Source organism: Hylaeus anthracinus, unplaced genomic scaffold, assembly GCF_026225885.1.
Source record: "Hylaeus anthracinus isolate JK02 unplaced genomic scaffold, UHH_iyHylAnth1.0_haploid 12001, whole genome shotgun sequence".
Taxonomy (NCBI): Eukaryota; Metazoa; Arthropoda; class Insecta; order Hymenoptera; family Colletidae; genus Hylaeus; species Hylaeus anthracinus.
In genome coordinates this window covers 11,944,844-11,964,627 of record NW_026534348.1, presented here as the reverse complement: position 1 = coordinate 11,964,627, position 19,784 = coordinate 11,944,844, and positions in this window count along the sequence as shown.

Below are 19,784 nucleotides of genomic sequence, written 5' to 3'. Positions count from 1 at the left end.
GCTCGTTCGGCAGCCATAAATGTTGCCCGTAATCGTGTTACGCGCTTTTATGGCCGCAATGAAAAGGAGTATTAATTGATGTCCTTACACCTTTATCACCAAACTGCTGGTAGGCACGGCGATACGACTTCATACTTCGAAATCCTTTGATTCGTGCCGGTGGAAATTAACCGCGTCTGCGTTTCGCTTTGTGAACGCCTCGCCGCCACCGAGGATCGAATCAATTTCCGCGTATTTCCCGCGCGGCGTAATCGCATGCAACCGGGAGAATTCGCGTGTAATTAGTGGGTGATTGGGAAAGACTCGGTGCATTCTGAACGGATGGCATTGCATCGGTACAATGCCCGTGCCGGACAGCTGAAGAGAATAGGACCTTGATGGAACTCAGGCTGGAAAACCAGATTTTTTAGATGATTGGAAATCAGATATTTACAGCTGTTCAAAGCTGACGTGTCATAGTATTTTTTTACAATGGGAAAAATTGAATATCTTGTACCGATAAAATGTTTATTTTTCGAAGCCGTAGCACCAGAAGAAATTCATAAACGATTGTTAAAATTATATAAAGACTCTTCATCTTAAGTGCCCCACCATTTTGATGGACCGTAATGCATGGTGAGACATTTTTAATCCCACCTCGAAATTTTGCAATAGCTGCATGTGTATAGGTGTGATACCTTTATTAATAAAAATATAACAATTTTGTTTGATTTAAAACGCAATAAAATTCCTGTGTAACATGGATCTATTTTATGACCTGAATTCCTGTACCGCAAAGAGTTAAGGGGTTGAAATCATTCTATCAAAGACTCGCTAAATCGTTTAAAGTCGCTATGTAGTGTACCTCACCCAAAGTGTCATCGAGCGCAAAAGATTGAGGCGGTCCAATTGAAGCTAGCAAAGCTTTCGCTATCCCCTAATCACCCAGGAACACCTTTTTACACAACATCTTCCTCGAAGTAGCTTGTCGGCGGTGTGTTTTAACGTTAGTCCCGACCATTCACCGGGACGAACGTTACATTTCCCTGTTCCCCTGGTCGATCGGCTGCACGAGGGTCGACGGAGTGGCTCCGCCAGTGGAAAGACACCGGGAGACGTACGAGGATACAATTTTACGATCCTATTTGAAATTCGGCGCGGTCGTAAAGGACATGGGAGCGGGACGTCAGATCTCGAACCGACGGTCGTGATTCCGTGCACCTGTTGTTTTCGCCGGGACGAGATAAGATCGTGGCTCGCGCTCGCGAGTACCATCGGTAGGAGAGTGGCTTCAATTGACCGAGTCAGCCATGCGAAGATGAAGATGTATCGTAGATAACACCGCCCCGTACACCTGCGTAACGGCCGCACCGCGCTCGTACCATAAAACTTAATTAACCCCTCGCACGACGATTTATTCCCTCGTCGATTAAGGGGATACCTCGATAATCTGAATCCGCTAGACGCTTAAATCCTCGCCCGTTTAAATTACACAGATCCCGAGTTTTACTAGTCACGTTTGCACGGAATGGATTCCGCCTGGTGCTCTGCTGCGAACGCGACGTTTTATTGGACGAGGGTATCGTTCGAGGGGTCCTCTCAATTTGGCGCTTAAACAAATGAGGCACCTGCCTGGAATTTATTTTTATTCCAAGGGTGGGGTTATTATATGCAAGTGTCGAGTACATGGGAATCTGAAGTAGCGAATGTGGACTGCGACAAGGAAGGTTGCATTCGGGTTGCTGCAATAAAGTTTTCCTTAAATGGAAAACTTACACATTTCTTGATTCTTACTTGAACTGGATGGGGAATATTTTATAATTAGTGGTTCCTCGAAGCACGAGGAGATGGAGACCCCTTGGCTATGATTTCTTCAGGGTTGATCTGGGATATCTGGGATACTAGAACATAGCCAAAGGGGTTCTTGTTTTCCCCGAGAAACAAAGATATTTTCAAGGATACTCGCGGTGGGAACCGCGAGGAGATGGACCACATGGCTCTGACTTTTCCAGAACTGATCTAGGATGCTGGAACATAGTTCCACCACCGTCTTTAGAGACTCGTAGTCACTTTTAAGCCAAGTGCCAGAAGTCCCAGTTCAATCTTTCCATCCCCGACCCCCATACGTTACATTCACCCCCTCGGCAACCTAATCGCCTCTGGCGAATATCTCGAGTCCCGATACGAGCAAAAGCCCCCAGACGAAAGCGGTCTTCCCGTCGGGGATCCTAGTCCCCGTTCCCGTCGTTTGGAAATTAGATATCACCGGATAAACCGGCGCGGTATCAGCCGGCGGCTAGCCCCTCCGTTCGAGTGACATTCGCGAAATGGTCGGCATACCACCGCGCAGAGGAACGACGCAGGTAAGATCGGCGAGCGGTGTCGTCCACATAAAATCCGAAGGTGTTAAGCAAGGAAGCGTGCATGGAAGCTCAAATGGTGAGACCCTCTCAAAGGAGAGAACCGCGGCGAGCTGAGAGCGCTGTGGCTCGTAGGAATTGAAATTGATTTCGGTCGACTTCCATTACTCAAAGGGGACCAGGGAACGCGCACCGACAAAAGTCACAGACCGATCCAACGTGGATAAGAGGCTTGCCCCCGTAGCGGAGACCCGCTCGAACGAGACGAGAGGTTCCAGCCGGCCGTGCCCCAGGAATTCCTGGCGAGTTTTGCCAGCAGGAGAGGGAGCCGAAACTTTCCTCCCTCCCTCCTATCGCGAGCCGTCCAAACGGTGGTGTAGAATCAATTTTTGGGTGGCTGAGATCGTCGGGGATGAGCTGCACCGGTTCGCGAGCTGGCTATTTTTCGAGGGAATCTCCGCGAGGTGCGATCTTTTGTCCCATGGAGAGATTGATTTGGATTACAGCGGGAGCTTTCAAACTTTTTTCGACGTAAAGAGGCTTGAGGGAACAGAGGGCTTTGTTTGGAATTTGTGGACACAGGATGGGTTTATTTTTTTATTGATTTTGTGGGAGTCGAAATGGATGAGGAGTATCCTATAAATGGATAATTGAGAGCATTTTTATTGCAAGAAAAACTCGTTGATCTGATATATGAGTACTTTAGGGAACAATAATGTGCAGCTTTCTTAAAGGAGTATATTTTGTGTCTATTCTTGAAGAATACCCCTGGTGCATAAATAACAAGAAGTGCATATCAAAAATTATATCTTATTTACGAAGGAGGAAAATTTCCAAAGAAATATAAACAAGAATTAACGAGACATTTATAATTATTGTTAGTTATTCTAACCTTAAGTCATTCCGTATTTATTTTAATTACGTTATGATTCACAGATGTATATAAATGTTGAACGTAACTCACAGCGGTCGCTAATGGCTTACAAGCTGATGCGACAATAAATAAATAAATAATAAATAATAATACCTCTCTGTTGACTTTCAGTCCTTAGAAATCGCGTTCTGACATTTGCGTACCGCTTCATACTCCACGGGATAACTAGCGAAACTAAGTAGGGACGTAGCCAGAGGCCAATTGAAAATAGACACTAACCGATTTCGTTGAACCCAAGTGGAAGAATCTCTCAATTGTGTTGCCTCATTAATGAACAAACTTATCTGAAAGTCTTGAAACTATTCCGAAACAGGGGTTCGTCTAATTCGTATCCCGCCAGCGTTTATCGTCAACGTCCAACCATCTGCGCTCCATATAGTAAAGTAATAATTTCGACACGTTTCGTGTTCAGAAGTTGCTCGACGTACAAGTAATACGAGAGGAGTCGACGCCTCGGCGCCTCCTCCGTTGAAATTCCTACGATCTACGATAAACTATGCGCGGCGTCTTTTGTTCTGGATACACACCACGGAATACGTATTCGGAAGCGTCTGAGGCATCCTCGGCGTATTCAGATTCCTGTATGAATAAATTCCGCGAATCGTACAACCTACCGCCCTACGATGGTTAATTGTAAAACTTGTTGATGAGTGGAACTGAACGGGACTTATTGGGATGATCCACTTTCAGAGAATCATGCTTTATATAACATGTTAGTATTTAGCTTTGAAGTGTCAAATTCACGTCGTGGATTATTAATTTAGAGTTAAAGTTACTAATTAGATTTAAAACTTGATCCATATTAATTACAATTATAAATTAACTGATTATGTCGATATAAGAGCAAACAATGATTGAAACTATTTAGTAATTTCCCACGATGTTTTATATTGAAATTGAGACGAATGTACAGTTAATCCCATAAATATTCGTACCCTATATATCTCTCGAAGAAATTTGATTAAATTAAATAATAGTTTTGATATTACTAAATGAATTTTTCATTATAAATATGTGTATGAATAAGCTTATACGTGTATATAATAATATATACATCAACATATTTATACAAATATACACATGGAAACATCAAACCTACCATTTAATTCAAACAAACTTCTTCAAAATAAATCGGGGGTACGAATATCTATGAGACTGACTGTATATATTTTTTCCCAATCTTGAAGTGTATACTTTCTCTAAGTAATTGAAAATAGGAAAAGTAGGAGGTAACAAAGTCTTCATCGATGCAACGAGTTGTAGAAGATTCCAAGGACCTCGAAAAACGTTGAAAAAGACTTCCCATCCAAGCGAGGGTTTTAAAATCATTTTCACGCCGACGCAGCAATGGCGTCTTCGAAGACGTCGGCGCTGTTTCTCTGTCCAGGCAGCCGAGGTCAGAATTCCCGATGGACACGTCAGATTTTCCCATTGTGTCACAAGGCCCCGCGCCCTTTATGACTGACGGTAATCATCGGAGAGCGGAGAGACCACCCGGTAGGTACCACTCCAGAACTTCCGGAATCTTTCTATACTCGGGCTTCCCGGTAAGAGAGTCGGACTCCCGCTTCGGGGAAGTCTACCTGCCAGGGGACTCGAGGAACTTTCGCTCGAATTCGTGAGTGCATGAGTATTACATCGGTACACGGACCCTTCAACGAATCGAAGAACGAATCGTGAGACGTATTCAACCTTTCACAAGCCGTCCGATGAACACGGAATGTTTGACGACCACTTATTCCGACGAAGGGGCGAGATGTTTGTTGACACCTCAAAGGTTGACAAGGTTCACGGGTTATTGGAGGAATTGGCGTGTTCGTCGGGTGGCGAAACTTAATGTTTTAGATAATCAAATTCCCCGGAATTTAATATGTTAGGAATTATATATTTGGGGACACTTCAAGTTATCGTGAAAGAAGAATTAATGTCAACCCTCCTCCCTTACGGTGGTTACCGATCACGCATTTACTGCGGTTTGGTCGGATTCAACCTTGCCATATTTTTGGGCCATTTTTTTGTACTCTCATACTTAAATACAACAAAATTTTAACGGATAGAGCCTTAGTATTTGTATACGTGAAAATTGCTCTTTCACCCTTCTTTCCGACACTGACCTATCACACCTTATCCTCCACGTCGTATCGAGAGTGTCAAAAGACAAACATCCCGTTCTACTTATCTTACATACCCTAACATTTCAGTACTTCAAAAGATTAATTGTAGATCAGTGTGCAATCGCTACCCTCCACCCCCGTTGCGTACGTACCACTCACCCTCTGTCGAAGTATAAAGCGAATGTCGCGACGATGATCCGGTCGCACGGGAGGGACCGCGAGGCAGGAAGCTGTAAAATTTATAAAGCGAACGGGACAAGGATGCGGTTCATTCATAGTTCACCGTTCGCCGTCGGAATTCAAACGTAGGAGACGTCCCGACGCGGCGGCACCGCGCAGCGGTATGCAAAGCCAAGTCCCGGGGCAGCAAGCCTTACGATGGTATCGGCGCTTGTTAAGGGGACTCCAGACTATCGCAGCGGGGTGCTTCCCTCGGCGGCGAACCTCCAAGAGAGCGCGAGCTCCGATCCCCGGCCCTCGGGAACACCGCGCGCATCCAGACGGATCGTTAAAAAGTAAGAGAAGTAATGGCCCTATGCCGAAAGTGGCGTCACGGGTTACCGCCACGGCGAATCGTCTCCCTCCCGCGCGAGCATGCACCGATTTCGTGACTGGAGGAAAAAGCCGAGGGGATGGATCGGAGGAAACTCTTCGAAGAACTTGTCTCGAGGATTCCTCGAGTTTCCCTGATTTTTCAGCTATTTACCTATATTTTACCTTTTATTATAGGAATCCTAGTTCATACGCGATACGAAAGAAGGCTTAAAATCAAATTTTTATATGGAAACATTATTATCGTATTAGTAATGTAACTTGTAACTAATTTTTTCTGTTAATGTTTATTCCGAGAACTACTTACTTTTGCAAAAAAGTATCATTGCAAAATTGTTCAGAAAACAAATATTTAATACCAAAGAAAGGTAAAAGAATACTTTTGGAAGTACGCATAAATAATATTTATTCTGATTCGACGTTTTCTAGACATTGCTCACATGTAATATTTTAATCAGAATGTTTTTTACAAATGCATTGATAACATATATGCTCCGAGTTACAATGTTCCAGTGTAAATACATGGCTCAACACTCTCGAAGACTACTGTTGATTACATGAAATATTTATGGTAGTTGTATTAGCATTGTGAAGAAGCCAATCAAGCCATCCCTGTATTTTCACTCATAAATTCATTCCACCATACACAAGAAGAAACTTCTTCAAAAACAGGAGAAAAAATTACAACGTTTCGTCCTGGATCTGCTGGAGAACTCTTCGCAAATGCTTTTCTCTAGCAGATCCCCCCTGATCCTGCCTCTAGACGCGATTCATCGTTTGAACGGTCCAGGATAAAGTCTAGAAAAGCTTTACTGGAGAGTCCTCTAGTAGATCCCGAATGTAATTCTTGCTTCTGATTACCAAAGGACTTTTCCTACGATAACGTTTACAAAGATCCAGTAAACTATAATTTTTCTTAGTATTAAACGTTTCTACCCCTGAATACCAGACCACATTTGCTCATCTACAGGGAAAACAATTACACCTCCACGATGGTTCTCGATTGGTCCATCCCTCGATGTCCGTTTCCTCCATCGGGCGGCCACGATTATTATTTCCGTTTCGCTCCGTTTTAGTATCGCCTTAATCGTAGCCGGTTGGAACTCCAACGTTCTCTTCCCCCCGAAAAAAAGTGAAATATCGTTTTATGATAATTCACGATGCGTCGTATATCAGGCCCGTGTTCATTTCTTTTTCGGACGTCCGCTTTAGGTACACCATAAGCCGGCCCACTAGGCATATATTATATATCAGTTGTGTTTATTAGGGAGCGAAAACGTGTCTACTGTGCTCGCCCTAGAGGCGGTAACTACAAAGGGAGCCAAGACAAGGTGGTTTGTTGGAGAGCGGCTTACACGAACCAACACGAGCTACTTGTTTGCACGGACGGGGGGCCGGTCACCCACATAAGTCTACACGAGCCCCACCGTGCTCGCTTATCGCCGGCTATCCTGTTTATCGTTATTAAAATACGCTTAACCTTTCCTTGTAATCCACTCCGTTTCGAGGTTTCGGGCTTAACACTTACGCGACGCTCGCTTTGGCGCTTCTCATTGTTCGCTCGCGAGGATGGGTCGATTTTGACCCTTTGCGCTCGATGAGATTTTGGGTAGAGAGACCTAGCAGCTCCGGACGATGTTGCAAGTTTTCTACCATTTCATCATCTCTCTTCACTATAGAGACTTCCATAAGGCTTCAAGGCTTTCGTAATGGCGAAGTCGCGGGCACCTTAATTACAAAGTTGCAGAGGTACTCGGTCGACTCGCGGAGCCCAGTCGACGTGCATCACGGTGAACAAAAACCAGCAGATGTGTGCAAAGCATCGAGAGATAATCACTGCCACGTGGCTGCCGCCACGCAGGCTTGTTTTTGCGAGCATTACGTATCCCTAATCCGGACCAACGGCCGCCATAATTGTATCGCTCCCGTACGGCGTTCACCACCGTGCGTAATCCTGTGAACTCCTCTTCTGGAAGGTCGTGGAGCGACCTTAGCTTATATGGTAACTTATTCTTAGTTTTCTGGCACTTTGTATATGCGTTATGTAGTGTATTTTTACACACAAAATTGTTCGAATGTAGTGGTGATCTTGGAGGATGAGGACAATGGGTGGTCCAGGTGAGTGTTATTCCGAATTGGGAAATCCATGTGAGCCAATTAATTATGAAGGTGTTTTATGTTGCATGTACATTTATTTTTACTAGAAATAACTACAAATACCAGAAGTGCTACTTTTTACTTCCATAAAAAGTGATTACCGATGGATAAACTGATGAATGAACTTACAGTAAAAAAATATGAGAAAATAAAGGTATACAAAACAGATCAATACTTGAAGTTTCAACACCCCCTGCAATGTTTATGCTAGAAATAAGTATTAATTATGTTAGGTCACATTATTATTCTTTTCATTTATCACTTGAAAAAGAGTACTTCTGGCTCTGATCTACTCAAAGTAGAAGTACGTCAACTTTCACCACCTGAAAAAGGGGTACTTAGATTTTTTTCGAAGAATACTTTCTAAACCTGATAAAGTGTTTCTCGCGAGAAACCATTGTCACCTGTTTTAAACAAAAAACAATTTACATAATTCCCTTCGCGTAACCTTTTGCATATTCCTCGAGGGCTTTTGTAAACGGTCTCGTTTTTGTTTTGAAGCAGTCCCGGCGGACCAACGCGGCTATCTTTCGATCTCGTTCTTTAAATCTCCTTCATTTATAAGCGCCTCTTAACGATCTCTTCTCGACAGGATCCGTCGATTTAGTGCACGCGAATGCAAATGCCTTTCGGTCGAATTTGTCGGCTGGATCTGACGAACCCCGGCGAATACCAATCACGGCGACCGTGGACATTTCCTTATCGCAAATGGCTTCTTAGAACGGGTCCTTATCATTTTTACAAACCGGTCTGGTAATCTTTATTAATTGGACGCCACTTGCGGGGCCCATTCTACTTGCGTTTCGGCATTATACTGACGTACGCGCGTGCACGCGTATGGTTCGCTTCATAATAACATTCTCAGGCGGCAGAAATTCCGTTCCAATTATCGATGAGTTGCAGTCTCGAGTTCCCTTTGAGATGAAATAATGATGGACCGCTTCGATTCTTTATTCTAATGTTATCCTTAAAACCTCCATACGTTGAAACCGGGTCGAGGGTTGATATGTTTTGTTTTAGGGGTAAATAACTTTTTGAATGGGTACATTCATTCCTTACTGACTTGAGAAAAAGATGAAATGGAATGTGTTGGTAGAAATGATGAAATTGTTTGAATCTATCACTATTATGGAACATTCAAATAGCCGTAAAAGAATATAGAAATAGAATATGAATAAAAATAATTCAAAAGTAGAGAACATTCACTTTGCGAATAAATCATTGCAAAAAAAGTGAATGTATTTATTTTTCAATTTTCTCAGAGAAAGAAGGAAGACAAAGTATTAGAATGTATTAATAAAATCCATGATATATCTTCAATTCATTCGTATTATGAACTATGAAATATAATATGAATTGAAGTAGTTCGCGAATAATATAATAATTCTCGATCGTGTCATAATCGTCCTAAAACGAGAAAGGCCGACTTCGAGTATCGGAGTAGGCAAGAAACGGAAGCGCGTCGTGGATATTCGCCGGAAGCTCGTCGATCCATCGACGATTTAGAGGCGCTTGCTTTCGCGTGGCAAAAAAGCCGTAAAAAACATCCGCCGATGGAATAATCCAGTCCCTGATCAAAGCACGGTTTCGAGGAGCCGACGATGCCGGCGGCTAATTAAGCGCCGGCGGATTTCTCGATGCGGCCGCAGACTCGCGAAAACATTACATGATCGGTCGTCGTATACGATTACGTCGTTTTTATCCGTAAAAAAAGACGCGCGGCCTATACGCGTGGTAGCCGTATTCGTATTGCCTGTTTCCATAGCACGTCCGTAGCCGATGCCGGTACATCAGAGGGAACTTCCGATCTTTTGAATATTCTCGCTCGCGAGCTCGCACACGCCGTGCCGGAAGGGACATCTCCTTATAAGCTCGCGACTCGACGCTTTTTAACGCTCCCACTCTTCTGCTCGACTGGGGCCGTCGGCTGATTTTTAATTAGATTTTTGCTCCCTGTCGCAGCCACCCAACAAACGCTTCCAGCGACACGGGATGTCTTTCGTGGACCAGGGATTCAAATAGATCTCCTTTTATAATCGCGAAGAAAAGTGAAGGAACGACTTTAGTTAAAATTATTATCGGTGAGGATGTTCAGGTCAATTCTGTATTATTTGCTTAGGGTAAGTTTTGGCAAGGAAGATTTGTAGTGTGTTAATATTAATATGCTACGAATAGAAAAATATTTGTTATATTTATATATCCTTTCTGTATATATCATTGACGATAAGACAGTGTTTTCCATGCAGTACGAATTTTAATGGCAGTCAAATTATAACCAAACGTTCCCCTTAAAAGCGACCAAGCCATTTTAAATAAAAAATTCAGTCCCACACTCATCCCGATGTCCCCAGAACCCAAATCCTCCGAGAGAAACCAAAATTCAGCAACACCTCAGCCATCCAGCATCCTGGATCCACAATATTTACTCACCCTATCGATCAATCCTCCATGAGGGAGCCCGCATGGTCGCATGGGAGAAATCCCCGGAAACCTGTTGGAGAACCAGGTTTCCACGCGAGCACCGAGAGAGCATAACCGATCGGATCCGAAATCGAGCACACGAGGTGCTCATTGGCCGTGACAGCGCGCGGCGTGCGGGGGAGGAGAGGCTAGAAGAAAGAGGCCGGGCGGCATGGTTCAAAGAGATGGTGACATGTGACCGGCATTGTGAGCCGTGGAGCCTCTCTATGCCATGTGGTTATGCGCTTTTCTATTGCGACGAAACGGGCTCTCCGCTTTGACGGCCGCCTACGCCGACGTTCTCCTCCTCGGGGCCAACCCTGAAAACCGTTTCGCATCCCTTAAGCCCCGGCAGCGCGCGCCACCGTGTTCACGACGCCGCGGCTACAAACGTGGTTACTTTTGCGGTGCCTCAAAGTGTGCCGCGACGAACCACTTTGAAACGGTACTCGCTCTGCGTTGGGCAGGGCTTTGTAGACCTGGTCCAATGCACTGCCACGGTGTTCACGACGACGACGCGTCCTCCGGGGTGGGATGCTTGTTGGATGACGAGCTCTTGGAAAGCTGTCGAATCGGACGGGACCGACGTTGATCTAGCGATCGTGGAACGATATGGAACTTTCATTATGATTCTTAAAAAGTTGGATGCTTAGGGACGTGTATAGTCGTTGGTAAAGGGTCAAGAATGTTTCGGGGTTGTGATGTACTCGTCACGAGCACAAAGTAGTTTGCTGTTTAAATTGGAGTTTCAGGGGTAACTAAAATATATTTATATGGATGAGATTATAAAGAGGAATAAATGAAGAAATATGAATAATTATTTTGAGAAAAATTTGTATTGTATGAACAGAGTAGTTGTAAAGGTTGTTTCAGTCTAAACGAACGTTTTTTGTATCACTTTCTTTTCATGGTCCAGCACTCCAAGTAAATATACACTATTAACATTTTTGTAATAATATGATAAGCTTCAGTTTTTATTCATTTCCAATAAAATAATTAATCTTTGTAGACAAGGATGGATTTCGTGGAGAACATCAGCTTCCACGGTGTCTTTTCAAGATGCTGCCAAAATAGATAAGATTTTATCTAATTTTTATATGATTCAACCTGGCCCATTGTAGGCACCGAGACCTTATAAATTTTCAATGGAGAGAATCGAAAAGTGAATAGAAAGGATTTAATAAAAATAATTAAACTGATCTTCAACATTGATCTTCAGAAACTAGGATCTGAATTCTAAAAAACGTTCGGTTCTGAAGTAAAATGTTTGCAGGACGAGCAAGCTGGCTCCAGAGAATGGCACGGTATTGAAATGGGTTTGCATTTCAAATTAACACGGTTCGCTGATCAAAATGAAGCATAATGACGCACTTTATACTTCGTCGTAAGCTGCCGCACATTTCGTGCTTCAACATAAACCGTGGGTAACGCGTTTGAAGATCAAAGGGAGCCGCAACACTTCACTCCGCGTTTTAAAGGGCGTCTGCGTTTTGTAACTACTTTGATTTCGACTTTCATTCGGTCGCGGAAGTAAAACAACGAGCGTTTATATGACTTCTTCCTTGAAAACGGCTACAAGCAATCCAACATTTACAAGTTAACCTACTATTTTTTAATAGAAATATAGAGAATCGAGACCCTGAATATTGTACATATTTTATTTTGAAATAAAAATAAATACGTAGGAAATACTACGTCTTGGTAAGGTTATTGTCCATATTGATGGTTATGATAGTGAAAATATTCGTTTAATCATAGGATGCTTTCTGTCAAGTTCAACTTCTAGGGTCATTTGAGACTCCGATGTTTAGCTCAGGTTCTAATCGAGGTTCTATTTACGATTTTTTCTTAAGCAGGCCTCGACTATACACTTCTTCAGTTCTACGACCTCTATAATGTCAACTCGAATGATATAGGTGCATATTTCTACATAATTTATACACCATAAACTCGATGATCACATAACGCTAGGACAAAAACAATAACAATCGAGATTCTATAGTCGAAACAACGCGAAAACACCTGGGGTTAGTACGGACACCCCAGAAGTCCTTCTCCGAGGAGTAAAGGGAAGCTCTGGTTAAAAACAAATCCAAAGAAATGCGAGTACAAGCGGGACCACGAATCACTGCCTGAATAGCGACCTTTCGACCGAAGATAGGCGAAAACAACACCACACCGTTTCCTTGCGGGTACCTAGAACAACCGTAACCGGTCGCCGGAGCAAAGGATCTTCGATCGTGGCCAACCAGCGCGGTCCAATTCGTGGAACACACAGAAGACACGTATCGCGGCGATCTAAAGACGAGGCAACGATATTACGGCGGGGCCACGAAAAGGACACGTGTTCCGGACACGTGTGTCCTCCTCTTGCAGTTATCTAGTGGCCTATCTAACCGCATTGTGTCCTGGCCCATTGTAGGCACCGGGGCCCGGCTTCCTATGCCACGAGGCCCCTCCTGTATAAATTCAGATGAAGGTTAATGAAGCAGGCTGGATTCAGTTTCAGATTTTCCATGGCGAATCGCCACCACGCGCCCTCCATGGAAATTCGGATTGTGTTTAGGGTTACCACCTCTGGACGATGAAACTAGGGTTACCATCTTTGAACGAAAAGAAAGAGGGACAAATTTTATTTTGCCTTTCTTTAGAATTAATTATTTCTTGGCTGGTTTGACATAGTACACGAGGTCATGAATGGGCCTGAGTGGTTGTGGGTAGGAAATTGGAAGGAAAGACTATGGGGGATTTTACGTGAAATGTGTTGGATAGATGCAAATGATGATGGTCTCGTGGAAGTTTATAGTTTTTCAATTTTTTTGAAGTAAGGTGAAGTATTGCAATGTTAGTAATACAAATTTACTGAAAAAAACTGCTTCCACATTTAGTAAACATAAGGTAATCACATAAAATTACAGCTCCTGTTTTCACTGCTAAAATTGTTTTAGTATATGCAGCATTAGAATTTTGTCTTGGTGTATTTCTGTGATTCGAGGGAACCGCCTTATGCAAACGAAGAGTTAATCGCCTATAATGGGAATTTCCAATGTTTATGATCGACTTTTCTCAAGTTGGAGACCCCGCGGAAGATGGCGAGCCATCGTCAGATAAAGTCCCCTCAAAGTTTTACTAATAACAATCTCGTGAGACTGGGCCGGTTCGCGAACAGGGAATTACAAGTTCGTAGAGTTGCAGGATTATCGTGTTATTTATCCTTAGTGACTCCGCGAAACCGCTGCAACCCATGCAAATTGCAAGTTAGATGCTTTACTGGCATTTAGTTGGTGGCTTCTCGCAACTAGGTGATCGAAAGAGAAATTACAGACGGTTCCTGTGAATCTGGAACTTCCGAAAATCGGCGAGAATTTGCAACCGACTGAAATTCCACGGAGTCCCTTGAACGAAACCTCGACTGCTTTCCGCTAAAACTCCATTCGGGCCTCAAACAGTGTCCCTTAGAACGCAAATAGAACTTAGAACTATTCGCAAATTCGATTGAAAAACTTTCCCTTTGTCGAAATTCATTTCCAGTTCATTCAATTCCATTCAACTGCCGAAAATTCTGAATTCGAAATCGAATTCGTAAACGTGCTCGACGAGAGTGGCCACAAGTCGATTATATTTTCATGACAGAATTGGCTAATACTTCAAACGAAACTCTCATTAAATTTCTGATAATATTCTGTATGAATGACGTTGTATTTTGAATAAAATTTGATACAAACGTATCCATATAGCCCTATTTTGTATCAAGAGTGATTTATGAAAGTATCGTGAATGATTTGTTCAATTAAATTAACTATTAAATCTTTAAACAAATTTAATGAAGTAGTGAAGAAACATCAAGGATATACACGGTGGCTTCTTTGACAGAGAAGAACAAATTAAGATGTAATTTAAACATTTTTAGTGAGAAGTTTCAATTACCGATACACTGATCCTCAGAATCAAATTTCCAGTTTTCTCTTCTAAAGGAAACACGTACAATTGTGGGCATCATCGCAATTACACAGAAACAGCTCCAAGCTGCTCGAATTTATTCGCTCGATATTCACACTTCGGCGCGAATTCTCAAAGGGATCGCACGAAGCGGTAAAAGAACACACTCGGTGTTTATATTGATCGCGCATTAACTTGTAGCGATCAGCGGGCATTACACTAATTTATCGAGTGCTCGACCGCTACGCGGAGTGCGCTGGCGTGGAATACATCGCAATAACAATAAAATAAAGGCTTACGGGCCCCTGGTCGGGATCGTTTTCGCGAAAAGGCAACGAAACGGCATTACCGATGTTTATTTAACCGGATCCCCCCCGTAGTATTTAGAACGATTGCTGGCATTTAGGCCCGTTCGACGCCAATGTCGGTCCCCGCCCACCTACCAACGAAATATCCGCGTGTATACGTCTGTGCGAGAGCGTACCGTGCGATCGAATAATAATTAGAGGACTCATCGGCGCCGGTGGTCGCGCTTTGCCATAACTTCTCCTCCCCACCTGTGTGTTTTAAAAATGCTTTATTCGCGATCGAGGGACACGACGAACGAAGAACACGTTGGAGAATGGAATCGTAGATCGTAGTGGGTCAGAATCCACCAAAAGAGGCCATAATTTCTGATCACATATTGAATATCTTGAAATAAAAGCGAAATATGATAATATAATTAATTGTTTGTGTGATATCCAATAATATGAGTGACAGTCAATTTTAATCAATATCTGAAACGTTATTATAAACTAATTGCTTTAATTTTCAACGATCTGCATCACTGCGTAGCATTATAATTAAGAATATGATGACTCTGTTGATAGAACCATACGTCTATGGATACTGATTTGAATGAACAGTATGGATTAAAACAATTCATGTCTAATATGAATGAAAATACATTAGTTCTTATTTAATATGAATTAAAGGAATGTATGCCTGATTTATCCTCCGATTTCATCCCTCTCGTCCCATTCCTCATCCTTTGTGCTCCCTCTCCACCTTTGATCGCTCGCCCTTTCACCCTTTCGGCTTGCTACACTTTTCCCTCATTTCTTCCGCGTAATTCCTGCTTCCGGCTAGTCCCCTCCTTTTCCCCTCGACCTCCCCTTCGTCCATGAGGAGTCTCGGTCTATCCTTCGTCTTTCATTCAAGCGCGACACACGCATCCAACGTTCCTGCTGACGGAGCTGCGTGGCGAACATCAAACGTGCCGACAGCCACGACGCGCACCTGCCTCCGTCACGCGTCCAGGTAAACGGCTCGTTCCATCCTCCTCTTGCCCCTTTACGAGCATTCTCATTACTCCCACTCCAGGGGCGCCAGGGCCGTATCGCCTCCCGTAACCCGCCCCAGATAACCGTGCCTTTAATCTTCGGGCCGCTCCACTCGCCAGAACAAATCTCAAAAGGCGAAGTCGCTTCTTTCTCCGTCTCGTGCCTACGTGTCGCCATTTTCAGACACTTCATGCTGTGCCTCTACCGGCGCTGTGAAACCAGACGTCTGCAAGGGCGCGTGCGTGAGTGTGCAATTGTTTACAGATATTTGTAGACTGTAGGGAATCTTTTGTAACTTGATTGGCATTTGAAAATAATTTAGTCAAGTTGGTGGTTCTTTTTGGAATTATTAGGTGTGGTAGGGTGCTCTTCACCTTTTCTGACTCGAAGATCCTAGTTTACAGATATTTGTTGACTGCAAGGAATCTCTTGTAACTTGATTGGCATTTTAGAATAATTTGGTCAGGTTGGTGGTTCTTTTTGGAATTATTAGGTGTTTGGAGGGGTGCTTTTCATTTTTTCTGACTCGAAGATTCTAGGTGGCATCGACATATAATAGAATATAAATAAACATAGGAAATGTGAGAATATGAATTAAAATAATTCATGTCTAACATGAATGAAAATAGTTCTTATTTAATATGAATTAAAAGAATAGATGCTTGAGGTGAATTAAATAATTCATAGCACGAAGTAAAATAGATCATAATATAAAATAGGATAGTTCAAGCCTCGTATCAATAAAAATAATCCCTGTTTAATATTAATGAAAGTAAATCATATCCAATATAAATGAAAATATTTTCCGACCTAATGTGAATTAAAATAATGCTCGAATAAAAATACGTCTGAACGCGAATAAAAATGATACTTTTCCCATAGAAATTAGTTATAGATTGGGGAAAACAAAGGCGTCGGGTGGTAAATTTCGCGTTGCAAAATCGGGGCACGTCGGCCGCCGAGGTCGAGCAGTTCTTCGCCGAAGAGGAGAAAAGAACGGAAGGAGCGTTGACTTCGCGGTACGTAGTAGGACACGTAACACGGTGATTTGACACTAACAGGAGCGGGATACGGGAATGGCGTCGTGACCAGGTGTAATCGAGAAAAGGGAGCCGCAGGAGGGGAGGGATCTTAGAGGGCAGTCGGCGCCTTTCATCCCTTCCACCACGGCTTCTCTCGTTTATCTCTTTTTTTCTCGCTTATCCTCCCTCTTTGTCGCTCGGCTCGGTAACGTTCACCTCGGCGATACTGCTCACGATGCCTGGCCGAATCGTCGTTTCGAAGAAACTGATATCTAGGCGTCATCTGTTCGGCGACGGAGAATTCGTGGAAGATGTGGGAAATTCGTTGGAAAAATCGGCCATGGGGGAGTGGAGACCAGGAGTCACCAACAAAGGTGGACAATAGTTTAGGTGGATAATATAAACGAATTGGAGCAACGAGCGGTTCGAGACGTTCTTCCTATTGAACAGTCAAATTTTCAATGATAGCATAATATTCTTTGTTCTGTGAGTATAATTTGCAAAATCAGAGCACAAGGTGTACTTGGACTGAAACTTCGACGTAAAAATAGGACGATTCATTATGATTGTTTCTAAAATGAAAATAAATGAAGGAATGTTCCAGGAATATTTTCTAGACATATAAGAACATAAAATCGCCAATTATGTAACAATTTTCACCTCTTCTGCCGAAAGCAACATTCAAATTCCAGGCTGGAAAGCGTCGAAGAACTGTTCACTTGTGATCCAGGGGTGGCGAACCCATCCAAGAACGCAACTCTTCCACAACACCTCGAGGCTGTTATCATCGTTAATTGTTGACATTTTCGACCGTCACCATACCCTCGGAGTGAAAATTGATAAAAGTAATGCTTTTACTATCGAATTGTAAACGTTATTCCCGAGGAATAAGCGAATAGCCACGAAGGCAGTCGCATGAGCTTCGTAGGTGGTCCAACCGATGGTGAAATCTTTCGTTCCTCTCGAGCGTAACGCGTGGAAGTGGAATAATAAAGAACAGTTGTTAACGGTCGGTCGTTGTTCGCGCGCGTGTATCGGCTTCATACTAATTAAGAGGCTACGAGGGGCTCGTTATAGTTTCTACTTGACGATAACGCAATGAGTATCCTTCACACCTTCCGCCTCGGAGTATAAACCGCTGGGCTGATTGTTGTTTAATCTCGGAGCTTGAATTGTGGCTTGGTTGTTATGGTTGACAATGGTCGCGAAAGGCGATGCTATCGGCTGCTGCGTGAGAAAACGTCTTGTGAACGCGACGGTTAGGTTTGCCAACTGCGCTACGAGTAAAGAAAGGACGTAATTCAGTTTTATTATGAGTACTTCAATTTTTTTTTTGGTACTAGTCTCTTTGGTGGGATTCTACTTGGAAATATAATCTTTAATTGTTAAAATTATTTTTGATGGATACGGTAGAAATATTGTTGTGAACATCTTGAGAAATGCTTTAGGGTTGCTTTGACATCATATTCATATATTGTGTTGGGGTTTAGATTCCTTGATTTGAGTAATACTCGAAATTTGTAAAGGGGAATGAAATTATACTAAAATTTTCATAAGAAATTTATACATAATTCGACTGGAATTATTTATAAATGAAATCATAATTGAAAATGTCTCAGAGATAATTCCACTCGCGCTAGGTATGCAAATTTAATTTAATTCTTTCATTATTCACAAATTCGAGCCAAAGACCCGAAGCACCGCTAAAGTAAAAGTTTCCTCAAAATATTGCAAGTAGTACGCCCCTTCCACCACCAAAATACTCCAAAAATGGAATTGTTCGGTAGCCCCAGCCCCAATTCCATCGCCCAAAACCGTCTGGCGCTTATCTCGCGCCGAGGGCGTCGCAGATCGCCGATTATCGGACCTCATCGCGCTATCCCATATACGCTTCGCGGTTCTTTCATCGGCGCGGTATCCGATCTTAATCGCAGCTTCGTTTTTCTCGTCGATTATCATTTAAAAGTCCGCCAAAGACGGTGCGAGCTGCCCGAATGACATCCTCGCCCCGTGATCATCCCGACTCTCGATCGGCCTCAATTGGTATCGACCGGTTCGACGATGACTCACGGAATGAGATTCCTGATACGGTGACTACGATCTTTTGCTTATCGTTAATTCGCCACGATAACATCCCGACGACACATTCTTCGTTAATAACGTCATTTCGGTCGCCTGCGAACGTCGGCTTCGCGAAAAAGCGCTCGTTTAAATGGCCGTCGCTCAAAGGTCGCCGTCGCTACCGAAAAAAAAAATCAATCTACTCCTTGTCGGGGATATCAGGTCCGCGTATGAATGTGTCCTGGAAACACACATGCCACTGTATTTATTAGGTAGGCGCGAGAGGGAATGTCGTATTTCAGTGATACGATACTTTATGGCGCGATAATGTGGCTGAAACAATTTTTCAAATGTCGATTGTGACGTGGTGAAATAAATTTTAGAATGTAAATAAAGTTTATTACACTACTGTAAGTCGATAGAACATTGGAGAAATTTTCAATACGAAACTAAATACACACTTGGGTGCTAGTTAACATTTTTAAACGTGGTAGTGGTTTTTACGTTTCGAAATTCTTTAGGTTTGGGAATAATATCATCTTTCAGAAGAACACGGTGAAAAGTGCATTTGGAGCGGGTCCAAATTAAGAACGTTGGATCGCGTCCAAATTGGAGACGAAAGCGGTCTTTTAATTTAATTTTTACGCGTCGTGGAATTTAAGTAGGTATTATATCTTGTTAGGAAAAAGTTGGTTTATGCTTGACCTTCCCATTGCCGTATGAGTTAAATCACCACTTGAAATCGGAGCTAACGACCCGCTGGAATTTTTAATTCCTCAAAATTATTCGATAGCTTGGAAGACTCGTTGTAAGCCGTCCAAAGTCTCGAAGATACAACGTCCTCTACGATCAATATTTATCATCGATCGATATTTAATAAT